Raw genomic sequence first — 20,306 nt, 5'->3', positions numbered from 1 at the left:
GGAGCTGTACACAGCACTTTATACGCTGCAGCATAACACCGCGGAACAGGGCGAACGATGGGTGATATTATCATCCCCCTTTTTCGGCTTGATGCAATTTATCGCGGCTTATATTTAGTCCTTCTCGTCGGGATCAAATGAATTTCGTTTGAAGCGTGTAGAGCAAATCTGGGTAGCGTTCACACAGCTCGAGTTTTATCTTACTCATACCGCACCACCGGGATGCAGCGATACATATGGCATACACCGGGGCCAGGTCGAATAGACGAACCGACGAGATGACGACGGCATATCTTGTGAAGTCCTCTACGATTTCAAACGGCCGCACACCTGCTGTTGTCAGTTTTCCACGTGTTTGCTAAGCGCAGGGGCGAGACGGTGATGAACAGGCGGGTGTGTGGGATCCCTATTACTACCGTACCTTGATGTTTCTCCATTGTACCCATCCTTCATTGCCCATTTTCTCAATCGACGATGATTTTCGCTAGGAGTGTACTGTCGGAAAATGGACAGCGATATTGCTAGTGCAAATATTTCTAGAGAATTTATTTGACATAAACCCATTAATAGCGGACGCGAACAGCAGCCGTATATTGTTGTGTTACTTGTGGCTAGCCAAATTTATTGGTATCATACGAATCGGGAAGCAGTAATGGGGATTAATTACATTGTTGCTTTGAAAATGTGTTGAATAATATTCGCTGTACAGAGTTTTAGTTTACAAAGTTGCCGATTTTGACACTGTTTTCGTAACGATTTTTTTTCTACAATTATCGAAGAATTATCGAGTTTTTGTACAAGATTTCTGTTTTTCTTTGTGATCGAAGGTGACTGAATTGGTGACTGAAATTAGTAACCATTTCCATAATATCCGCACATGAAATAAAACACTCGACCATAAATTCATCCACGTCACACACGGCATATTCACTTTCAGTGAATGGAAAATAGGTCCCCTAGTACTTCACACCGGCAAAAACCTCTCAAACCAATCGAGCGAGCAATAAATTTGGCCACAAACGCTGCTTTTTACTGATGGGCGACACAGGATTTTGGACTTTCGGTTTCGATTTCTATTTCAAAGACAGTTTCCTCGTGCTTTGTGTCACATTTGCGACACACGAATACGCCTCTTCTGGTTGTGGAAATTTAAAACTTTCTTTTGCGCGTGTTTTGCGGCCGTGCGGATTTTGTTGCGCAAATCATTTCAGTAAGGAAGCGTTGGCGATGCTGTTCGTCTGCTAGGCTAAATGGAAAAAAAAGAATCTTTCGCTTTCGAAGATAGGGTATTTGGTGCGCAATTTTTTTTTGTTTTTGTATACAAAAGCTAATACTATAATGTTATAATATCATTTTTAATGTTTTTAATGTGTTTATGAAATTCTACGGACCGCGTGAGTGTCTCTTTCAAGCGGGACGGCAAAAAAAGTGCACTATTTTTTACTTAAATCTGTACGAAATAAATTAATATAGAGTAGGTCTCACACCAATAATGCAGTAAAAATACTGCGCTTAAAATGTCCGGTTGGTGACGATTACAAACAGCGTTGTACTCACGTCACATACACAAAAAAGGATCAGAGGCGCCAAAGGGGCTACACCCCGGCGAGTCGACCAGGTGGTCCAGTGGTGCAACAAACAGCCTCTGGGCGTTGCAATTATTCAGGTTTGGTGACTCGAGGCCTAGCAGCGCACAGCGTCTTACATAGTCCACTTATACCCTCCAGCAGCACAGAGCACAGCAAGTGTGTTTGTGCTGGATGTGCGGTCGCCATGCTACTGAGGCTTAATCCAGAACCGATCGCACCAACGGGCAAAGCATGTTGATGCTAAACGGGACAATAACGTCGTACGTGCGGTGGTTCGTCGTGGAAGCTCATCTTCTCGTCAAGGAGCGCTCCTAAGTCCCTGACACAGCTTTTGCATTCAATGGTAAAACCATTACACGAAAGGGCACCACAAACGTAACGACAATACACTTCTCTACGCACAATTATTAGAGCACCAGGACTGGAACACACTCAGAAACCCTTGACGGTAGAGTTGGTCTGATTGGTGGTGAATAGGCAGGGATTGGCAGGGTGGTGAAGAGCTTCGGATTGCCTGCGTTAGTAGGTGGGCACCTACCTGCTGGCACCAGCAAGGATCATCCGAGTTATGTTGGAACCTACCATGACTTCGTCTCTGTCCATGTGGCCGGCTGATATAACCGAGTTCATCGGAGTCTAGCGAGTTCAATTCACCGTACAGCTTGTCATTGAAGTACTTCATCCGTTGTCCTTTCTCACATTAAGGGTTAAGGATCGTACTGCATCTTTGAGCATCATGTGAAAACTGAGATTATAATTTCTAGGTATATCCAATATGACAGGTGTTTGAATGCGGAAGCTTGATTAGGCTGTAATAAGACCGGCTGACAGGAGACAATCTGCTAAGCTGTTGGCAGTGTTTACATTTAACCCTCGGTAGGTGACGCCATCGAAAGTACGATAATCTATATATGATCATACATACAAAAACTAACATTTGTTATCAGAGCTGATGGTATTGTCCGCCAATCCGTTATCCCGGCCTTGATGGCGGATGATTCCAAGCCATCGTCTCACCTCAATCTGGGCCGTACCACGCCTCTCCTGTCCGTGTGTTGACGGCCTAAAAGAACTTTCTGAGCTGAGCCGTCCGGTGCCATGCGTATAACATGACCAGCTCATCGGAGCCTGGCGAGCCTAATTCGTTGCACGACGGTCGTTTACAGTTTGTAGCGTCGTTGCAGCGTCTCCTCCATTGTCCTTCCACACATACGGGACCAAAGAAGATTTTTTGAAGTGAGATGTTTCCTCAGGCTGTAGAATGACCGGCTGGCGCGCAAATTTGAAGTTTTGGACGACTTCAAATTTCCGTACATCACCCCCACATAGTTCCGGATTTCTTAGTAGGATCGCTGATGGTGCCACCATCAATTTGGTCTTTGCCTCGTTATTCTACAACCCGAGGTTTTCTGCCGCCTGTTCGATCCTTTGGTAGGCCTCTGCTACCTGGGAGAGCCGCAGACCAATGATGTTTACATCATCAGTGTATGCCAGGATCTGGGTTGACTTATAGAAGATGGTTCCCGAAGTCTCCACCTTCGAGTCACGGATGGCGCTCTCTAGCGCCAAATTGAATAGGAGACAGGCGAGCCCATCTCCTTGACGCAGGCCTTTGGTGGTAGCAAAGGACCCTGAGAGTTTTCCATCCACTTTCCCCTGGCATGTGACGTTGGTCATGGTCATTCTATCAAGCCTGATTAGTTTGGCCGGGATTCCAAAAGAGGTATTGGCCTCGTAGAGTTTTACCCTGGTTATGCTATCATATGCATGGCCAGGGTCAAGGCCATATCATATGGCTGTTCGTTGAACTGGTCGTTAAGTAGTTCATCAAAGTACTGAGCCCATCGCGAGAGGACCTCAGGCTGGTTACTGACCAGATCACCATCTTTGTTGCGACAGCAGGTCGCCATAGATATGAAGTTGTTTCGGCGGCCTGCTATCGCTTGGTAAAACTTTAGGGTAGAACCGTACGCCTCTCTGATCTGTTCGAGTTCCCGCATTCCGGTACCGTTGCTGCATGACTCGGTATGCAGCATTTTTACGTTCCTTCACTTGTCTACATTCTTCGTCGAACCAGCCAGATCTGGTGTTGCTACAACGTGGTTGGAGTGTGGTGCTTGCACAGTTTAGTATTTTCGTTTTTAGAGCGTCCCACCTTTCGCTCGTAGTTTCGTACGTCGTTTGTGGTAGTAGAGACTCGTCTAAAGCGGCTTTAAATGCCTGTTGGATATTGCCACCCCCATTGGCGCGGGGGCGGGATATTCTTTACCGGATCACCAGCCACCCAGCACCAGCAAGCGGTGATCGGAGTCGATGTTGGCTCATCGATGGCTATGTTCTGACGTTTAACAGGCTCGACTGTCTTCGGCGGCTTACCAACACGTGGTCGATCTGGTTGGAAGTGGCTCCATTCGTGGACACCCACATGAGCTTGTAGATGTCCCTGCGCGCAAACTTGATACTTCCTACAACCAGATTATTCGCTACCGCGAACTGGACAAATCTACTACCATTGTCGTTACTGTGCTCATGTAGACTGTGACAACCGTCCAAAGTCCCCCAGGATGATTTTGAGGTCATGCCTGGGGCAGCTATCCATGATGTTGGTGAGGCGGCCGTAGAAAAGGTCCTTCTCCTCTTCGTCTTTGTCTTCGGTAGGGGCGTGAACGTTTATGAGGCTAATGTTGAAAAACTTGCCTCGCATGCGCAGGGTGCATAGCCTTCATCTATAACCCTGAATCCGATGATTACGGATTTCAGTCTGGGACCTACGGCAAAACCCGTTGCGAGTCCGTGTTTGCGATTGTGGCAGCTATAATAGATGTCGTCTTATTGAATGCCACGTCCTCTTTGCAAACCCCTCCCTAGCAGCATTTTTTGTAGTGCTGTAAGGTCTATGTCCAGTGTGGCAAGGGCATCATCCAGTCGCTTCAGGGCTCCGGTTCTATTTAGAATGTGTACGTTCCATGAGCCCATTTTTAGAGTAGTCCGGGGGCATAGCGATGTGTTGTTTCCGTAAAGTCCGTGTCGAAAAATTATGTTTTGGCTTTCCGTGATCATTGGGGTACGATGGTATGGGATGACTGGTCCCGCGCCATAGAGACAGTTTTGTTTACTGTCGAACTACTCAAACCCCCCACCCCCCCTCTGACTTTCAGACACCCCAGTTACCCGTGATGTCTATACCCTTCTCAATTTAGCCTTGCCTCCCATCGTCCCCCGGGGTTAATTTTATCCAACTACGTGGTATCGACAGTCTAGTAAGCCATTTCGATGGCCGTCATGACCTAAGAGGTCGTTAGGCCAAGAAGAAGAAGAAGGAGAAGAACAAGCACAAGAATATACTCTTTTTCTGATTTAAAAAAACGATTTTATTTTCTGAAAACTGATCACCATTAGGAGACAATCACCATTAACTCCACCTGTACAAATCTGACCGATATTCTGTTTTCAACGTTCAATTTAAACATGTTACACTACTTCTCAGCTCCAAAGAAAACAGACACTTGCCAGGTGGAATGCTCGATTTCCTTCGCAGCGTTACACACGAGTGTCTTATTGCTGACCTTCTTTTCCCGGCGACAATTGTGCCGGTAGTGTGAGTTTTTTTTGTGCATCCTCAAAGTAAACTCAAAGTATCAATTTTCATTCACCAACAGTCCCACAAATGATGAGCCGACGAGGTTGGTAAGAAAAAAGCCAAAAAAACCATCAGCAAACGAGAAATAAAATAACCCACAAAACAATTGCCTGCAACTGACGGGTCATTGAATTGCTCACTGCAAAAAACTGGACTTGAACGTGACGTTCGACATGTTTTAGTGTTATTTCCAAGAGTGGCCTATAGCTGTTAATTATTTACTTCAGTATATTTAAAAAAAGTTCACATTACCGAGTCGCCTTGGGGGTTGCGTCTGCAAAAAATCCCTGAGCATGGAAAAACCGGCTGAAATTGAATCCAAATCACCTATATTGTGTTTGCATTTAAACCATTTGCGGCTCGAAGCCGAATTTAATGGTAAGTGCAATTGCAAGGAAAATAAACAAAAATGTAAACCCTTTTTGAGGGTGCCAGTATGTTTTGTTGTTCGACAACACATTGAAAAACACCCATCAACATATGAAAATCAATGAATAGCTTAGGTGGAGTGTGTTGATTTTATCATTGCATTTGTTAAAAAAGTTAACCAACCTTTTTTTTTTTCACCGGAGCAGCATTCGTGTTCGTAGGCGCCTATAAAAAATAAAACCAAAATTTCAGTCAAATTGATTGTACTCAGTGTAATGTGATATTGTTGTTGGCTTCATAATTCTTTTATGCTACTTCTGTACCAAGTACGTTTATGCGGTTATCGGTTGCATCGATGCTGTTGTTGGGTGGCCTCTGTAGACAGCTGATTTTGCTTTTAAAGGTTTTTTGCATAGTTTATACGTACAGCAACTTTGAGTTTTATAACTTTTGTTTGTTTTAGCTTTAAAATTTTAAAGACCTCATAAACGTTAACACAACATAGAAGCCAGTTTTTTAAACTATTTGATATTATTGGTTGGTTTACTGGCCTGGCCTTGTCATGTCGTGTACGAGTATAATATATTTTTAACGAAAATTTTTTTTCCCATGCCTGTACTGTACGGCCTACAAGAGCGTCAGTAACGGAACCTCAAACAGCCAGGTTATGTTCGGGGAACGGGACGCGTAACGAAATGATTTGCTAATTGAAATGCGATCCAGTGCAAATGAAGTTGCAGTTGATAATTTGATATCCGGCAGCTGACACGAAGCAGTAGATGGTGGTGCCGGCACTGAACGTATGCTTACAATGATGGCGCAAAGATACCAGCAGTTGTCTTGGTTGCTTGTTGCAGTGGGATTTTGTTTTTGTATTATTTTTTGTATCTGAGTGCTCCAAAGCAATGGGTCGCCGAGTGGTTTCCAATGTCACCCTTTTTGTGAAAAGTAATTTATACAGACGTGTCGCGTGAATTGATATAATGAAGTTGATGTTTTTATGGGACCGGTACGGTAAATGTCAATGGGATGTAAAGATTTTATGATTATTTTGAAACTAATTATAACCGATGTTTTAAAAACTATCCACAGTAAATATGGTCCGGTTGTATTGTCAAAAAATCAGCTGATTTAGAGCGATTGTGTACATAAAACGGATCGTCTAATGGTAAAGTTAGGATTTGAAGATTGGTTATTTTATGTAAGTGGTTTTAAAATTTGTATGAAATGTTTCTTACTGTTTTTGTTCAATTGTCGACTCTTTACTGGTCATGTGCTGACATGTCAAACCGTATAATATTTATTTTTTGATTCGGTGGAAGCTGGATAGCTGATCCTGTTACCATATCTTAAACTTTGATCAGCATATCCGGTGGTTAAAGGTTTAATCATTCCTATTCATCCTGTGTTATATCTTTGCTATGAAAGGATGCCCCCGAAGGTATAAGCCCGATTAAAAAATTAGACAAAAAATAAAACTTGTTCCAGAAACTGAATGTTTATTTGGCAAACAGTTTTTGTGGTGTGTTTTGGACTATTGCCAAAAAAAAAAACAAGTTAAAAAAATTCATCGATTGCACTTTTGATCTGACGCCTCCTATCAGGTTCAGCACAGACTTGTCCCGAACGATTTTCGACACTTTTTTCCAGTCTTTTTGAAAACTGTCGATGTTCTCCGCAGTTTTAAAATGCTTTCTCAAATGTGCCTTGGTTAACGCCCAAAATAACTTAATCGGTCTGGCTTCAGGGCAGTTCGGTGGATTTATTACCTCTTGCTCTTCATACCATGCGATCGTGTCTACGGCATATGTCAATGGCAGTGTCTTTGGCATAGTGAACAGAGGCCAAATTCGGCCAAAGCAACACTGGATCAGCAAGTTTTCGTATCATGGGCAGCATACGACGATTCAAACACTCCTGGATGTAGGTACCGGACCTCATTGTCTCCATTGTCGCAAATGTCTTGGGACTTCTTCTGGCTTAACGTCCTCTAAGATCATGCCGGCCATTGAAATGGCTTTCTAGACTGCCGATACCACGTAGTTGGTCTAGTCAGTCCTCACTACGGGGAGACGGTCCGGATGGGATTTGAACCCCGGTCCTGCCGTTTGAAGATCGGCGCCGCTGTCGCCTACACCACCGGGCCGCCCTCTGCCTTGAGACACCATCGCCTTTTTTCTGATTTTTTCGAGAACTATAGATTTGTCGGCTTCTTCAACATCCTGGCCTTCAAGCACGGTGTAATATTGACTATCCGGAATAGTTTTGTAGTCAAAATTTTCGTACGATTCATCGTCCATCACTATGCATGAGGATTGGCGACACAGCAGCTTGTCGTACAGCTTCCGAGCCCGATATTTAACGCATGTGGCCTGCTTTGTACTCCTATCCTTTGTACTTTTGCTATTTCCCGGTCCAACTGTTGATCGACAGGACTATGATTTCGGCTACTTTTCGGTGCATCTTTGAAGATGGACTCAACATTCGGATGGCGGTTCGTACGGCTCCGATACTCACACCTTCCGATTCTGCTAATGGTCTTAGCGAAAAGTTGAGAGTCGAGCACCAATTAAGCACAATGCTTTTACGCTTTTCGACGGAAATGCCTCGCATTTCCGTCGCAAAAAAAGTTTCAATGCACTAGCTAGTAGCTTTGAATGTAAGCAATCAAGCAGAAACATCATTTAGCAATCGTGTTTATACTTTCGGAGGCACCCTTTAGTCGTATTTATGTAAGTCGTAATCGGTTATTTGTGATTTGTGTAAGAAAACTAATGGTTATTAATGTTTCCAACGAATTTAATTGATGTTTAGCTTTCATATGCGTATATTATTGAATTAAAATTGTTTTTATTGAAAAAAATGTACTCTTTTTACGAGGGATGACAGCTAGTAGACGCGACATCGACATCCGGTCTTCACACGGCAGGACCCAGGCCCAATTTCCATCCGAACCGTTCTTCCCTAGTAAAGGAGTAGCGAGGGACAGACTATAAAATCACGTGGTATTAATAAGTCTACTAAACCATTGGATAGCCAGCGTAACCTGCTCTTTCAATTGCAAACATATTTAATGTGCTCCCTACAGCATATTATGCTAAAAAATTTCATGTTAAACTTTATTGCGTTCCTAACTTCATTTTGAAAAACTGAAATTATTTTTGATTTTCTTTTGCTAGAACTTTATGCTTTCTAAGAAGGAAGACATATGGCCGATGCACTGATCGGAAAATTGTGATCCTATGACTATCATCCCCACCAGTCCACCCCAAAACCCCTTTACATCCCAATCGATCGAGCAGTGTGCCAGGAGCTAGACAGTGCACGAGATATCGGATTCCTTTCAGCCGCACCGTTGCCAAAGATGACGACGACGATGCTCCGTTGTATTCGTTCGGATCGGTCGCCCGATGCACAGCGTTGGTGTCGCATTACCAACCAGCTAGAGCAGTAGCCGGCAAACAGTTTCTGCCGTGCGTGGATGGGTCGGAATGAACGGGACACGGGTCGGTTTAGATTTTCCATCTATTACCGGCTCTTTAGTCTTTGGGGCTGGGAAACAGACAAGGGAATGAGGGCGGTGCAAATTGAAAACATATTTTCCACACCATCAGGCGGTGATCAGGGGGAGTGGTGGATTTTCGAATCGCACAGGACCGGAACGAACGAACCACGCCGAGAGTGTTATATAGTGCGGGAGTGAGTGTGTGTGAGCGCTTCTGCGATACTTATAGTGTTCGTCGGTTCTTCGGTAGAAGACACGCATGCGGATACATACGTCAAAAGTTGTGCAAAGCGAGCTTTGGAAAATGCGCCAGCATCGGATGGTTTAAGGGCAAGTGTGGGGGTGAGTTGGTGGGGTTTTAGGTTTCGGGTGAACGAAGGTATCGCATTCCGGTAGTCCGGCAGAAAAGTGGAACTTCCCAGGATTAAATAATGAGCATGAAGCTATATGAGGAGGGACATCTTAGGGATAGGGACGGACCGGTCCAAACAGAGGTTCCACGTTTCGGTAAATGAGACATTTCAAGGTGTAGAGTTACCTGGTGCTCTAGCTCTTGGAACTCATGATCTCTCATGTCGCTGGGTGCTCTATTGTTCCCGGTACGGTGAGTGTGACTAATGATGCTGGACAGTCATTATAAACCTGCTCGGAAGTCCCACAGCTAGCTGGGAGATTCGCTTTGATGGTGTTGGGAAGGGTTGGTAGTGTCGTTGAATGACATTAGTATAGAATAGTCCTTGTAGTGATATCTTGAAGCGAAGTCTTAAGTTTTATTATCTAAATATCTTCTTGGCGACTGATAGAAGTCCTTTTCTTACAATTTTTTTTTAAGGCGATGTATTGGAAGATGCCCATTCACATGAATATTTGACAAAACCCTTGCAGAAACGACATATTGTGGTGTACAATCTGACATTCGCTTGAGTGAAATCAGCTCGCGGAAAAAAGGGATCCGTTGCAAAATCGTACTTCAACAATCGCGCAACAATCCTTCAATCGAACGTTACCCTTGCACGTAATCTGACCAGGGAACAGGGAACGAGCGAGACTGGGAAACAAACCGAAAACGTCATCGCGACACGAACCACATGGTATTGGTAGGGCAACGATACAATACTCTAGACCAGGAAAACGAACGAGTTTCATGTTTCACCAGCCAGTCAACCAAACTGCAGAAGCTTGGGAAATTTGCATTCGTAAGCTTGGTGTGGCGAATGTTCAAGCGTGTTCTTTGATCGAATAGTGATAATAGAATTATGGTGGCGCTAGATTGCAGTAATTTCTCATGGTAAATTAAATCAATCAAATTCAAAAAATTCGTTTGGCTTTGCTTTGTTTAAAAACTATGACTCAAATTTGATCTTGACGCACACTAGGCGCTCTTTCGCAAAATGTCTCACGTGTCCGCTAGATCCTCGCACAGTGATAAGGTTTTAAATTTGTGCGCTTCACTCGTCCGACAAACCCCCAGAATGCGCATCCGATCTCGTTTCAAGGAATTGCGCCAAAAAAAAAAAAAACAAATCCATCCTTCCGAGGCCTGTTTTTCGGGAATGCTCTATCTCACTGCCAAAACGCGAAACATAGCGCTGGGATTCACTATGCTTGGCTGCATATCCGGTTACAATGATTTTTATCATGAGTTGTTTGTATGCGTACAAACGTGAATGTGTATGGGTATGTGTGTGTGTGCGCATTATTTTGTGTTTCACCCCTGTGTTTCACCCGGTACCGGTCTGGTTCAGGCAAGGGGGTTAGATTTTGGGCCGCTTCGTTCTCCATCTTCGATGGGTTTCAGTTTCGTAAAGTTCTCGCCTTTCGCCATGGCCGAGAAGACGATCCATCCGCACGATCCGCCATTGGATGGCACACGAATGGGGGCGAAGGCTTCAGCATGGTTCCGGTTACGCGCCGACCAGTCAGTCAGTGAGTGCGATGGCAACACAGGCAGCCGGCGAGTTCGGGTCGGGATGAAGCTGACGATGATGTTCGGGAACGGTGGAGATGAACAGGCGGAATAACGGGAAGGGAAAGGATACAGCCGGGGTTGATATTGGAGACGAGGGCGAATTCGTACGCTAAAATAACACATAATTTTCAAACGTTAAAACATTATTAAGCAACTCGAAACCGTCGTTCGAGTATCGAATTTGAAACCAAGCCTCTCGTCGGAGACCGGTGATGGGCCGGGTTGGCTCGATGGTTTCAACGTCATCAACATCGTGCCAGAACTAGTGGGGAAGAGTATATGGATAACAAACGGAGGGGGTCTTCGGGTGTTCTATGACCGATCGGTTCGTTGGACATGTGGGGTAGTGTGGAATGGTTTTTTTCCCGCCCGACCATCTATTTAGTGCAGATTGGAAGCGAAGAGGTATTTTCAACGTTGTTGACATATGTACTAGGTGATATAAAGAGTTGTAGTTTTTATTTACTGTCACACATGTGTAATTGTTGAAACCATCAAGAAATCAAGGGAAATATTTTGTTTCAGCAGTTTCGAATTTTAGTTTCGAATTTTTTTAGGATTTGCTCTTGTTAGGGTCGAATTTAAAGATGTAAAAATATTTTTTGCTGTATAAAATGTCTTAGTTATGTTATTTTTCAAAATGAATTCAAATGAACAGCTATTTCTTTCATATTTATTTTCATAGTATTTGATTTTCCAATTTTGCTAGTATCAATTGAATAATTTTATTTTTCTATGTAAAACATGTTTAATTTTTTTTTTTGAAAATGTACAAAGGGTTTAATTAGGACAATTTGCTAAAGCTTTTGACATTTTGATAGTTTATTCCGAAAAAAAGAATTGTTGTGACTTTTGATTCGTTAAACATCTCCTTCCGTTGGTTATCTTTAAGCAAGCATCTCTCTCAGAACAAAATTTCGGAGGTGCCTCGCAGCCATTCCCGTCCCAGCGACGTGACATCGCACTCGCCGTTGAGGAACCGCGTGACAAGAGACGCAAGCGCACGCGTGTGTACGTACGCTCACGACCGGTCTCGCTCGCTGCCACAGGTTTCGTCTACGTTCGGTGCGTAATACGATACCGGGCTGGTAACCCGATATCTTCCGTCAATGCAAAACATCTTGCCCCGGCTCTGTGTCTTGAACGAACGTTGACGTGGACTAGGGAGTGTGGTGAGAAGTGTATATATATTTTTTTGCTGTGCATTATTTTCCTTCCCAAGAAGTTCCCACACGGTCACGGATGGGTTTTTGTTGAGGATCGTTCAAAATTGGCATCACGGAACAGTGTTGCGATTGCGCCATAACCGCGAAAAGGGAAACGCCATTCCCTTTTGCCAGCGGGTTAAGATCATCGTGGAACGTGGAAGACGTTTCGCCGGATTCCGTCATGTCCCGTTCGATACCCGGCACGCTAGGATCTGCATCCAGGGAGCCAGGGGATCGCGAGCCGAGAGGAAGGAAATATCATCGTCCGTACAGAAATGGTCGACAGCGTTTCGAATGGCATTAATTAGGTCCATATTTTGTGTCACGGGCGCAATAAATAAGTGTGTCCCGTTCATTATCGTCTCAAGGATACAAGTCAACATCAGGATAAAGTGACAGTGTCCCAACGACCGGATACATTGATTTATAAAAATGCAAAAAAAGGAGTTAAGTATAATATCTTGCAAATATTGCCTGCCAGAACCAACAAATGATAATGTAGCAGTCGCTTCAGAATAGTCACTGTTGTGGCTGAATGTAGCAAATGACCTTTATTGGGAACATGCTACCGTTTTAATAAACTCAGAAATAAATTCGTACTGGTCTTTCCTTTCCTTCTCAATTCCTGTTTTGTAGAGGCTCCACTATTTCCATTCTATGGTAGCTACGCATGACCGTCTAATAATTTGTTTGCAAGCACCGTCTGCATGCGGTTTGGTTATTATTAAATTCTCAGCTTACCCTTACGATACATTGTAGCAGAGGATCTGCGCTCTGTGTAAATCATACGAATTATTAAGTTCATCAGATTCTCAAGGGGACGTTGGGTGAGTTGTTACGAGCTTAATTGCGAGAATCAGCGAAGATGAATTGGTGATCTTTGCTGGCTGAAGTTTTGTGCCAAAACTAGTTGAAACTCGTACTTGACGAGAAGGGGCACATAAATTGAATATCAACCGTAATTTTAGAACTCCGTGGCATTGGTCATCTGTGCGAGGAATTTGTCACTTTGAAGTCAATGCTTTGCCATTTAAGAAGTTCTTCTGTCACTTGTCATATTTTACCATAATCCTGCCAAATAGTTTTATTTCCTGCTTTCTGATTTTATTTTAGTAATTAAGCCCAAGATCCAACGAACCCTATTCACAAAATTGCTTTAATAATCACTACTACGGGAAGTTTTAGGAACGCCACGGTGGCATAGACGACAGCGGCGCCGGTGTTTACGCGGCAGGACCAGGGTTCAAATCCCGTCCGGACCGTCTCCCGTAGTGAAGACGAATTGTTCAGCTACGTGACATGCACAAGTCTTAGTAAGCCATTTGAGCCGTTTTGAGCCAAGAAGAAGAAGAGGAAGAAGAAGAAGAAGGGATTTTAAATACAAATTTGGGGCTTAGTAGTAGTGCCTTAGGCGGCAGATTTTGCCAAATAGTTTCCTTGATTGATTTTTTTAATAGTTTTATTTATCTTGATTTCTATAAGTGTATTTAATTCATAACTGTGTACACATGAAGCATGGACTTTACACGCGACACAAAATCAATGTACAATCTTGCAAAATAAATTTCACCGCCTTGCACTGACTTTGATCCACTATCTATCTTTCGCTTGATCTCTAATTGGACGAAATTGGGCTGCACGATAAGTTTTCCCGTCTTGGCATATTAGTCAAGCGGCTACATTTCGCATTGGCACGAGACAGCGGAAAAGATGTCGTTTGGATTCATTTTCTTTTTTTTCCCGCGCAGCGCTTCGTTTTCATACGTAATTCTCAAAAAAAAAGGGGATTCAGCTGGTTCAGCTGACCACGGGCCAAAAACGGAGCGCACTACAAAGTAGTGATGCACGGATCGAGTATGTTCGTGTGCTCGTCTTCCTGTCATCGAAGCTAATGAAACCCTTTTGCGAACGCTAAAACGTCGTAGCACATCTTGCACATCCTCGGTCAACATTGCACATCTGCAAGGCGCGTTGCTTTTGGGCATAACATACGGGGCAAGTGGCAATAAATCGCGGCACTTGATCGGTCGTATCGGTATGACCGGGTTGGGGATGACGGTCGAATATGTGTTGCCGGGTTTGGGCCAATTGCAAACCATCACCGAGGCCAATCACTGCCACATCCATCGCTTCGCCGTTGCCGTTGTCGTCGTCGTCGTCGTCGGCATCGTTGTTGTTGTGGTCCACGTGAATGATCCCGGCCGGCGGCAATGTGACACTGTTCGTTTTCTTATTCAATTAATTAACTTTAGCCGTCATCGTATTACAATACTTGTTTATTTCCCTGTCCTCTGCAACGGGAGACGTTTGTCAACTACGGCTGCATCTCACTTGCCGTCGTGCCATCGTTCGCCGTTCGGTACGGGGCAGCGGGAGTGCCTTATCGATTTTCAACGTTAATCTCCGTCGCTGGAGAAGGAATCTGAGCTGGTACGCCGGGTATGACATTTGCAGCAACCGACACGCCGGGTACCGAGTTGATGGGTGGCGGCAATCGCGGGCCCAACAGGCCTGGGAGGGGTTGGCGGTAAATGAGTATCACATTTACACTTCTTCTATTCCACCTACCCTAACGAGCACTCGTCTTACCGGGCGCTTCGTTTGCACGACCTCGCCAACCATCGATCGCTCAGCATTGCGCGAGGCTGCAGCAAGAAATCAAGCCACACCGTTGTTACTCATCAGGCTACACTTACTGTTAGTGTCTCGGCAGAGTGAGAGTAAGGAATAGGCGGGAAATGGGAACGAGTTACCGGCAGCACCATCTTCCGCCTCATCCTACGTGCCGTTTAATGAAATGCAGACACTTTTCGTAAGTTTCCACTTACAGTAACGCATCGTTTAGAGAGCAGCAATGGAGCGAACTGTCGATCGAAGCTTAGCACGGGAAGGGCCGGAATCTTCTTGGTAAAAACAGGCAACTATTACACGATGTGCGATAATAAAGACGGATGTGGTGAGACGTTTCTTTGAAGGGGTAATGCGTGTGGGATGAGGTGATGCGTGTTGATGCTTTGGTCGGAGTGATCCTATCGGTGGCGCCCGTTGCTTCAAATTACACGCAGTTTTAAGCACGAGCAATGCGAACGTTTCCGGATATGGGTAACCTCGCTGTAGTTAGTACGGTTTATGGGACGTACACTAGCTCACGGAAGCCGGGCAGATTGTTGCTAAATTGGAGATACTGTAAAGCGCTTTGCAAACTGATAGTTAGTCGATGAGTGAGATATTTGCAAACATCGAGCTACACCCATATCGATTTAAAAGGTTTTGTGGATTGTTGTTTCCTCCGCTTTGCGGACTTCAGTTACTAAAATGGAATACTATGTAATGTTTACATAAAAATATTTCATGTTAGGAGCAAGGAGCTGGTTTCAAATAAAAGCTAGATCCAGAAAATACTTGATTGTTGATGAATATTCAATTTCAGTTTTTGGAGATCAATTTGGATGAAATATGTGACTTCTTTCTTGGGACAAAGTTTAAAATACAAACGCTTTGATGATTGTGTCAATGTAGATAAACATTTCCCAATGTTTCAAGATTCTCTGTGGGTTCTATCTAACACAGATCTTGATTTATTCTAGACTTGAGTTGTCTCCTGGTGTCAATAATTTGTTTTTGTGCTAGTATTGATATATGATCACGATTCTTATTAAATTCCTTGGACATCCTAAAAGAGTTCTAATGAGTGTTTGTGAAATGTTCTTGCTTCTAAATCGCTTTTTGAGAACCTGACGCATACACAAACTACCAACAGGGGGCAATGGAGAAAAGGTTGAAACCATTTTTTTGACAGTTTCGCATAGATTTCTACGGTTTGAAATCTCTCGTGGCTCGGGGCCTTAAGCTTTTTAACGGATGTAATTTGATACTTTGATAAGCAATTCACACATAGAACTACATTTTATTTATAATTAATTATGACGGTCCAGTGCCGTATTGTTATAGAATAGAACTACATTTGTTAAAACTTTTTTTTTTCGACGATATTGGGCACACTGTCAATGGACGAAGTGGCGAAGTGATCGGACACCTTGAATTATTATTTATCTCAATCGACTAATACTGGAATCATCATCTTGGCTTTCGACGTACTAGGACACGCTGGCCATCGAATGGCGTGCTAGACTGGTTGATGCCACGTAGTTTGATAGTCAGTCCTTACTACGGGGGAACGGTTCAATGTGATGCCTGGTCCTGCGGTGTGAAGACCGGCGCCCAATTCGTTTCACCACCGGGCCAATCCTGATACTATGAATATACTGATGCTACTGATGAATGCTGACATATTACCAGTTATCGTATACGTTTGGGATTAGCTCTACATTCCATCAAAAGATAGAAAGTATTTTATGACCCAACGCGATGATCGGATTGTTTATTGTCAATGACGTCGGTCTTCTTGGGCTATGTAATATATTCATGATACAACTTGTAATCGAAAGTGTTTGGATGGTGTTTGAATTTCTAATAGATCCCTTCCATTTGCTAAATCTCCAAAAAAGGATAATTATTCTTTTCGCCTTGAAATCGCTAAACTCTAACCGCCGTCACAATATTGACTGTTGCTGAATGCAAACGCTCCATTCGATGTATCCGTAACTGGATCATATTCACACCTTCCAGGCCAGGCGCCAACGGCCGAAGTGTGATGAAAAGACTCTTGAAGTGGTGATGATAGGCATCGGTTACATTATGCTTAGCTTAAAAAAACAGTGACCCTTTCGCGTGTCGCCTTTCATGTTACGCAAAGTAATCGATCAGACGTGCTCATTTCCCATCCCCCAGCTCTGCACGGCTCGTGTCACTATGTACGAGAGAAAAAAAAGCCCACAAGAGGCACGGTGCTGGTGGTACTTTTTTTCATTTTCCTTTTTGGGACCGCATCGTCATCAGCAGCCGAAAAACACTATTGTAGACAACGGTTTAAACGATCGATTAACGCCATGGGAAGAAATTTGATCCGCAGCTCGCTATACTCTTGAGGTGACGACAGTGTGGAGCACAAGAAAACGAAGTCACAAAAAGTGGAGTAAAATAAAGCATGTCCCTCTCGATCCATGGTTGGACACCTTTTTTGCGGTGTGGTACATATTGGTTTGACACCTTCTTTGTGGACGTGTTCTTTATTAGTAGTTTTGGCTACATGTGACGTAGTTGTATTATATGTAAGTTCTAATTTGGAGTTTAAGTATTTTTGTTTCCTGCACTGGTGTACGGTGCACTCAGCACATGCTGCACATGCATTAAAAAGTCATAAAATTCACCCACTCATCAGGAGAAAATCTGCTTACCAGTGGCAAGCGTGTGACAAAGTTGGTTCCGAAGCAGAAGAAACTCAATATTCTAACAACCCTTCCATTCAAGGACAACAAACGCTGTTTAAAGGGTTGGGCAATCGGTGAGAATGTGAAGCGTTTGCTGTGTGGCCGGTCCGTTGTACCTCGGATTCCACGACAGTTTGCCATGCGGTAGACGGTGTCGGACGCCCACGGAACGCTAATTAACCGAGCGAACTCTGCGGACACGATTTACTACCGTGCAGCCAAAGCACGGACCATTCTCCCTTGCGGGGCTGTGGGACCTATTTTAGTTCGTCCATGGATTGCGAAAGCTGCCGTTCGCCGAGAAGGGATCAAATTTCTGTGCTCCACTTGCTGGAAGGGTTATGCCGTATACCTATTCGCAGGGAATTGATGCAGTGTTAATGTCTGTGCCAGCCAGATTTTTATGCCAGCATCTTGGATCAGGCTGTAGAAAATGAAATTAATGTTTACCATCACCAAAGTCGTCGTTTTTTTTGTCATCACCACTGTCAAGTGTATCGTGAGAAGCGTATCTTCTGACGAAGGAAAAGGAAAACCGAAAGGATTGTCTTCGCAGCCCGAAACGGTTCGAAATAAGCGCCTAAAATCGGCAGCGAATTACACTCAATTACCCTCCGGGAGCGTTGTTGATCAATCATCACATCCGGTAAAGCTACTGGGACCCGTTCGCTAATCTTCACACCAGCAACGAATCCGGTCCCGCTTAACTGGTGGTGGTCGCACAGTTTTGCAGTCGTGACAAATTGATGGATTAACCGATAGCCCGTGCGGGACTATGGGATATCTACCCATGCTCAAGGCTTTCTCTAAAACCCAATTCCACCACCTAGAGCTGTGAGCGATTTGTTGTCGATTGAGAAAATATTTGGTTACGTCCCTCCGGTTTTGTCCTCCGGCTGTTAGCATTTTTTCATCTCCAACAGTCCAATAGACCAGGACCGGTAACGTGCCTGATCGTTGGTCCGCGCGTGTGAAGTGTGATAAATTATTTAATGGATTTGTTATACGGCTGTGTAACACGACCGTTGCGTTGAAGGATTCGGTTCTCGGGCCCATGCACAAAGGCCACGAAACCTACCGCTCCCGCTAACTTTGGGTGCAATCCCAGTCAAAGAACCGGAGAGGGGAAATATTTTTCTTGTCCACTGACCAAATCCTCATCACATTTCGTGCTTAAATTTTGTATGATAGTTTTCCGTTTGCATCAAGTTACGAGATCTCACACGGATCAACGCGGGCCTTTCGAATGCGCAAGCACATGTCCACCGCGTACGTGTTGGGTTGTCGGTTGAAATCGATCGCCTTTTTTATGTTTATTTAGGTTTTGCGCTCTGTTTTTTTTCTTTCGTTCCCCTGCGCTATCTTGTCACTAGCGCGTTTTTTCTTTAAGATGGTCGGTCATGGGGAGGTACTACTTTCCAATCAAGCTCCACCATCATGCGAAGGTATCGGTATCAGTATATCCGCTCTCTTCCCATCTCTTCGCCTACCGCCTCGGACCCTCGGACCGGTTTTTTTGTTAGTTAATACTTTTGTTTTTATTAATACTAATTTATTGGTTTACACTCGATTATCGGCAGATCCGATTTGCCGCAACCGGTCACGGTGTTGTCTGAGACGACATCCCTCGAGCGTCTTCCGAATCGAAATGCAAAGCAACGTCTTAACGAAATCGGATTGAACTCACAAAACAGCCATACGCGAGGAAGTGGTGTGGGATATAGTCGAACCGAAGTGTGGTATCATCTTTCCCCAATGCCTTCCAGCAGTAAAATGGGTGGCCATGGTTCGCGAGGAATTAATTGCTGAAATTTAGAAGTATTATATGTTCATTTGACCCACGACGAACGCGGTGAAGTTGGTGGGGCATAGGAGTTTGTAAACCTTGCTGTGACGTTTATGAACCATTGTAACTAGGCGTGCTTTACATGATTGAAACAGATAAAAAATGATCGAGAAGCCTTGGGAATCGTCTAAATCGATTCATCATCGGTAGAGCTAGCTGGCCAGTTGTCTGTTAGGAGATGTAAATACACATAAATGATGCTGTTATTACGACTGATAGGAAATCAAAACGCTACGGCACGGTGTTAGGATCAGATTAAAACGTTCGATCGGTTCCAAGAATCGATCGAGGTTGTGGCGGGGATTTTTTAAAATCAGCCTTTGCATCGTGTGTTGTGCATCGTGGCATGAAATGTAATACGGGAGATCGTTCGGATCTCGATGTTGATACATAAATCACAAAGATAAGCTTCGGATCATATTGTTGTGAGATCTTGCGCGATGATTGGTACAAAATGAAAGTAAAAAATCCACTGTTTTGTTTGGTTAATGCTTTTGCAAACTGCTTTATACATTTTTGTTTAATATTTCTGTTCTATCCTTGACATTGTAATAATCATGATTCCAACAAAAATATACTGAACTTTCTGCAACTCGAAAAACTGTCTCAAAACTTCGGAAAACTGGTATTTTATAGAGGGATATACCTTTTTTTTGTTAACGGAGAGGGAACCTTCAAAAGTTCCCCATCTCGGAAGCTGAGCTTGTCGCCTCCGTCTTGCCGTTGATGGACTTTCTTCATTCCACCTCACTTGGAGGTTTCTGAAGATGGTCCGAGCGGCAGTCCGGACTGCTCCCCATGTGTCGCGGGTGGCACACAACTCCGCCGCCAGATTGTCCATCGTCAGGCG

The 20,306-nt window shown here is 44.1% G+C and overlaps 4 protein-coding genes across 5 annotated transcripts in view; 2 read left to right on the top strand and 2 right to left on the bottom strand.

Annotated features, from left to right (window-relative positions):
- The window catches only part of LOC126556023 (eukaryotic translation initiation factor 2D), a 526,420-nt gene that overhangs the window by 115,601 nt on the left and 390,513 nt on the right, over positions 1-20,306 (bottom strand). The gene's annotated exons all lie outside the window — the stretch shown is intronic.
- The window catches only part of LOC126556469 (small integral membrane protein 20-like), a 389,536-nt gene that overhangs the window by 135,010 nt on the left and 234,220 nt on the right, over positions 1-20,306 (bottom strand). The gene's annotated exons all lie outside the window — the stretch shown is intronic.
- The window catches only part of LOC126556308 (peroxiredoxin-6-like), a 270,155-nt gene that overhangs the window by 133,378 nt on the left and 116,471 nt on the right, over positions 1-20,306 (top strand). The window lies entirely within an intron of this gene.
- LOC126568823 (sine oculis-binding protein homolog A) overlaps positions 1-20,306 on the top strand; it is a 32,343-nt gene that overhangs the window by 3,719 nt on the left and 8,318 nt on the right. The window lies entirely within an intron of this gene.

The sequence above is a fragment of the Anopheles maculipalpis genome, chromosome 2RL (assembly GCF_943734695.1).
Source record: "Anopheles maculipalpis chromosome 2RL, idAnoMacuDA_375_x, whole genome shotgun sequence".
NCBI classification, from domain to species: Eukaryota; Metazoa; Arthropoda; class Insecta; order Diptera; family Culicidae; genus Anopheles; species Anopheles maculipalpis.
The sequence above is the reverse complement of the archived record's forward strand: the minus strand, read 5'-3'. Positions and strand labels throughout refer to the sequence as shown.